This window comes from Staurois parvus, unplaced genomic scaffold (genome assembly GCF_062004578.1).
Source record: "Staurois parvus isolate SC_StPar_1 unplaced genomic scaffold, SC_StPar_1.0 ptg000662l, whole genome shotgun sequence".
Taxonomy (NCBI): domain Eukaryota; kingdom Metazoa; phylum Chordata; class Amphibia; order Anura; family Ranidae; genus Staurois; species Staurois parvus.
In genome coordinates this window covers 1680854-1686947 of record NW_028318458.1, presented here as the reverse complement: position 1 = coordinate 1686947, position 6094 = coordinate 1680854, and the positions used below count along the sequence as shown (strand labels likewise).

Below are 6094 nucleotides of genomic sequence, written 5' to 3'. Positions count from 1 at the left end.
TGGTCCTGTGTGAATATGTGTCATACAATTTTTGTGCAAATAATTTGTTGTCCTTTTAGAAAAAACATCACATGTAGGTGAAACATATGGTAATCAAATTCTATAGTTCAAACTTATACACACACTGCATAAAATACATTTTTAGTGCTGACTCCAGGGGCGGACTGACCATTCGAGCACTTGGGAACTGCCCGAGGGCCCGGGGTCAGTAGGGGGCCCCATGACATGCCCCTGGTACCTTTCATTGGCTTTTTCATAGGCTTTTTTGGGTGTGGGCGAGGATACGGGGGCACCATGATCCCCTATTGCCTGGGGGCCCCATGAGTCAGTCCGCCCCTGCTGACAGCAATTATCTCATTGACATCTGCAGTCTGTAGGTTAACAGTCACTGATAGGAGTTCCTCTGCCATGGTAACATTCATCATTTGACAGTTCAGAGCATGCAGAGGTGCACACACCTATCTGTCAGGCCACAATTTAATTAACAACCAAAGGCCTCTTCTAACAACTAGGAACTAATCAGTGAGGTTCTTGATCACCGTGATCATGATGGTTGAAGGTCTATTTACAAAATTTGGTAAAGGAGATATAAGAATTTGTGGTATAATAAATATCATGTCTTAGGATGCACTTATATGTATTTTATGGGATATAATTTTTATGGCAAAGAAATAATATATTATTGATCTTTCTAACATTGTTTTGCATATCTTTAGGTCCCTTTTCACGTCGGCAATCTGATCTGGTCTACCTGTCAGTTTATCAGGTGGACCTGATCGGGTGGTCCATGTACTCCTGTGGACCAGTGAATGTAAACTGACTTGTGTCTTTTTACACTTGTCTATATCCAATTTGATCCGCTAAAAAAAATAAAATAAAAATGGGAGGGGATCTGTTCCTTCATTTAGGCAGCAGAGTCCGATTACACCTGACCGACCATCCAGCAGAGTGGGCTCAGTCCATGCCTGCTGTGCATAAACTGAGTGGAGGTAGACCTGTCATCCACCCTGCTCTGCTTAGCAGGGGATTGTCAGACCGATCCCCTGCTGAGCAAAGCAGATATACTCTGTGTGAAAGGGGCCTTAAGTGGTAACTCCACTTTCGTGGGAAAAAAAATTGGCAAAAAAAAAATCTAGCATATACAATTGCGATTGTAATTGAATTTTATTCAAATTTTACCTTTTGAAATGTTTACATTTTCTGCAAAGTGCAATGCAATATGGCAACCTGGAGGTACTCTGTACACTGATGGTGTACAGAACGTCCCCCAGAAATGTGATTTCCTGCTTATGTGATTGGCTTATTGATTTTCCTAGAAGTCTGCACTAAGATATAAAAAGATTTTGAGCATCTCCTGCAACAAAAATGTCGATTTTGGTGCGATACTCCAAAAGAGAAAATGGGTCTAAAAGGATTCAGGCCCTGCCACTCTCCTCATTAGAGCCCTGCAGGTGCAGCAGCTGACTCATAATTCTAAAACTATTCACATTCACTTTGCACATGGACACAGACAAAAGCCGGCCATACATGGCTCGAATTCCAAAAGAATTTTCTTTTGAAAATCTTTTCTAAAGAATTTTTGTTCGAATTTCGTACCATTAGTGGGCCACAGCAACGGCCGATTTTTTTGTGACCATTTGAGTGATTGGGTATGTTGGGAATTTTTTGAAAAACTAAAAAACGTCTAATCAATGATGGGAGAATCATGCAAGAAATGTAATCGAAAAAGAAATGAGCATGAGCTGTGTGACCTGGAAATAAAAGAAAATTCTTGGCCACAAAAATTCTTTTCTGTAGCAATGAAGTGAAATTAAAGGCTTGGTTGGTCAAATTTCGAAATCAATGGTGGCATCATTGGTTTACAAAATGCACATAATTTCCCATTTTTTAAGGAACATTAATTCGGAATTCAACCCATGTATGGCCTCCAAAACAGCTATTTCTTTACAATAACAAAAGGTAGGAATCTGCAACAAAATTTATTATAAATCCCTGAAATATACATAGATCACCCAGAGGGGAATATTTTTTTTCCTCATCAAAAGTGGGGTTACTCTTTCAAGTCCCATTTTTTTGTATTAATAACAGCATTTACAAACTAAACCTTTTCATCCACTTCAGCTGAAAGATGGCGCTGTCCCTGTTTAACACTGTTATTGTCAGATACAACTATAGTATTGAAAAGAACAATGTATATCATTTTTTTTTTTACATTTTTGTCCATTTGATACAAGTAAAAACATATGAATTACATATTTATTAAAACCGTGATCAATTATAATGTCCTTTAAAAATGTAAAGAATATTTAGGTTAGCAAATTGGTCATAGTTATTTTCAAATTAACATGGACTTTCTTTAATGACCTCTGGCTAGTAAAGACTTAACTAAGTATAAATAGTGATGTTAGTTATTCTGTTTGGGGAGTCAAGGAAAAATGTGTCCCTCCAAGCCCTCCTCTCATATACTTGAACCTGGTGATGGCTTGGAGTCCATCACACCTTCTTACATGGCTACGTATAACCTAAAAGAAAAGCTGCACACCAGATGATGTCTTCAAAAGCAACACTTTAGTCAGGTGACAATCTTTAGCATATGGTCCCATGGACTGAGAGGGTAGTCTGCGGTGAGGGGGGTTTAGGGCTATGGAGAGGAATATCTGTACTGAGTGGGGAATTTGGGCTGTTGGGGATAATCTACACTGTGGAGCAGGGGCGGACTGACAACTCATGGGGCCCCCGGGCAATAGGGGATCATGGGGCCCCTGTGTCCTTGCCCACACTCAAAGCACACCCAAAAATTCCTATAAAAAGCTACCAGGGGCATTTCATGAGGCCCCCTACTGACCCCGGGCCCTCGGACAGTGCTCGAGAGATCGAATGGTCAGTCCGCCCCTGCTGTGGGGGATATGGCTTGGGAAGTGGGAATTTGTACTGGGAGGACAGGAAAGTTTTTGGTTGTGCACTGTCACTAGACTGTGTGTTATGTACTTCTGACCCTCACACTTTCTGCGCAAAATAGTCCTGCACTCTATGCATCATGCAGCCCTGACTCCTGCACCCTGTGTAATATGTACCCCAACCCCTGCACTCTTGAGCCCTGCACATTGTGTGATAACCACTCCTGACCCCTGCATTCTGTCCACTATAAACTCTGACACAAACCATGGGGTACTATTCCCCCTCTTATCCTCTTCACGCCGGCCAAATGCAAATGTGCGAACTCCCGGCGTCTGGGCCTTGACGCCGAGCGGCCGCACATTTGCGTGCAATTAAGAAAAACATATGTGCTGAGAGCGCGCACCCTGCTCATTCCCAGCACACATGTCCGGTATTCACGGCAAGGTCCCGATCTCCTCTTACGATTGGGACCTTTCCCAATCATGTGACGGTAAATCACGGAGGTCACATGACCTTAAAACCTCGCCACACCTCCTTGCTTCTGAAACCCTTAAAGGGCCAGGAGGCGCCGGCGCCAAAGGGTTAATGACCACAGGCACTTTGTAATTTTTTTTTTATTTCCGTTCACCATCATTCGTTTGTTGTTTACTCCCATCGACTCAGGGGTGGGCATTTTCTACTCCACACTAGCCACAGTTCGGGCCCCTTTAAAATTAGAAGGACAGTAAATTGGCCCTTTGTTTAGGAAGTTTGAATACCCCTGATTTAAAGGATGAATACAAGATTTTACACACTTAATATGTTTCCTTCAGGGTCTCAAGGCCTTTCTAGTATTGTAGCATTGGAAATACTGACCAGTAGTATACAGAGGCTCTGTGTTGAAAGGAAAGTATCGGAACAGAAGAAAAGCTCTAGGAGAAACATATTTCTGTTTTTTTTGTAGTATTGTCCCCTTCACACTTGCAAATAGGACAGTTGGCGACTACATGCAGGGGACCCAATGGGGGATTTCCTACTGAAATCAATGGGAGGTTGACCGCTCCCACACCTAATGGTTGCCGCTTGAATGTAATCACTCATGGAGGGGCCGCCTGGGAATGATCATCCCTGGATGCAGAGTGATTACATGCTAGCGGCTGCACTTTGCTATGGGAGCTGTCAACCTCCCATTGCTGTCAATAGTATTTCCAGCTGCAGAAAATGATTTGTAACCCCCCGCTAGGGGGGTTAGTATGTAATTGTTACCGACCAATTTGCATTTATAAGTGGTGCTTTACAGTTTTGTTTTTAAATTCCTTGTTTTCTTAGGTCACACCTATCAAGGAGTTTCCGTAGTGTAGTGGTTATCACGTTCGCCTCACACGCGAAAGGTCCCCGGTTCGAAACCGGGCGGAAACACTTTTTCTGCGACTGTAAACTAACAGCCAAAAAAAAAAAAAAGATCATGTGTCGTATAACACGGTGGCTGCATTTCTCAGGTAAAGGAGTATGCCTTGTTCTCATTTAGTATGTTTATGCACCTTAGATTACTTTTTTAATTCATATAAAAAAAAAGTATTTCACAGTTTAAAACAACACAGTATAACCTACACATATGGTTCAGTTTAATTGAAAAGCCACACGCCTGACAATATCTTCACAGGCAAAACTTTATTCAGTCAACAAGGTTTAAGCACATAGTCCCACCTCCAGGAATATCTCTCTGACATGTTTCACCCACTGGATTTAATCATGGAAGATATAGTTCATTTATTTTTTAGCCAACTGCATACCTCCTAACTTTTAAACTTGGAAAAGAGGTTAATTTCTAAGGGGCAGAATGCAGTGTGCATAGTGTGGGGGGCAAAAAAGTAGGTGTGGCCAGTGAAAAAAGGGAGTGGTTTAACCATTAGACCTTCAGGAGGTTTTACCCCCTTTTGCTTTTTTGCTATTCAACACTGTGCTATTTTAACTGGCAATTACTTGGCCATGCAACACTGTGCCCAAATTAACCTTTTATATATTTTTTTTACACAAATAGAGCTTTCTTTTGGTTGTATTGAATCTCTACTGGGTGTTTTAATTTTTGCTATATACCGTATTTTTCGCTCCATAAGACGCACTTTTTTCCCCCCAAAAAAGGGGGAAAAACGTCAGTGCGTCTTATGGAGCGAATATAAAGCGGTCGGTCCGGTATTTCTGCCGCCACCATGTCAGAATACCGGGCCGGCCGCTCAGCTGTTCTCTCCTGCAAGGCCTTACCTGTTCCTCGCTCCAGCGCTGCAGTCTTCCTGCGCTGACTTCTCTTACAGCCGGGTGCCCAGTGCGCATGCGCTGCGCTTTGTGAATGGTCCAGTGTTTTCTGGGACACATGACAGGTCCCAGAAGGCGCCGGGCCATTCACAAAGTGCAGCGCTCCTCGCGCATGCGCAGTGGGCACCCGGCTGTCACAGAAGCCGGCGCTGTTAGAAGAGGGAAAGACAACGCCGCGGAAGTGGGAGCGGGTACCTGTCAAATTCAGGTACCCGCTCCCCCTCCCTCCCCAAAGGTCAGCAGTCTCTGGTCATCCCCTGCACTGTCTGCAGTCTCTAGTCATCCCCTGTACTGTCTGCAGTCTCTGGTCATCTGTACTGTGTCCCTGGTATTTTCCCTGTACTATGTCCACAGTCTCTGGTCATCTCCTGTAATATGTCCGCAGTCTCTGGTCATCTCCTGTACTGTGTCCGCAGTCTCTGGTCATCTCCTGTACTGTGTCCGCAGTCTCTGGTCATCTCCTGTACTGTGTCCGCAGTCTCTGGTCATCTCCTGTACTGTGTCCGCAGTCTCTGGTCATCTCCTGTACTGTGTCCGCAGCCTCTGGTCATTCCCTGTACTGTGTCCGCAGTCTCTGGTCATCTCCTGTACTGTGTCCGCAGTCTCTGACTGTCTCCTCTAGCTTGTCTGCAGTCTCTGACCATCCCTGTACTGTGTCCGCAGTCTCTGGTCATCTCCTGTACTGTGTCCTCAGTCTCTGGTCATCTCCTGTAGTATGTCCGCAGTCTCTGGTCATCTCCTGTAGTATGTCCGCAGTCTCTGGTCATCTCCTGTAGTATGTCCGCAGTCTCTGGTCATCTCCTGTAGTATGTCCGCAGTCTCTGGTCATCTCCTGTACTGTGTCAGCAGTCTCTGGTCATCTCCTGTACTGTGTCCGCAGTCTCTGGTCATCTCCTGTACTGTG

General features: G+C 44.2%; 1 non-coding gene across 1 annotated transcript; it reads left to right on the top strand.

Moving 5' to 3' along the window:
- The first annotated feature begins 4223 nt into the window (after positions 1–4223).
- Positions 4224–4296, top strand: TRNAV-CAC (transfer RNA valine (anticodon CAC)). The gene has a single exon. It is a non-coding gene; the product is annotated as a tRNA-Val (tRNA).
- Positions 4297–6094: the final 1798 nt, after the last annotated feature.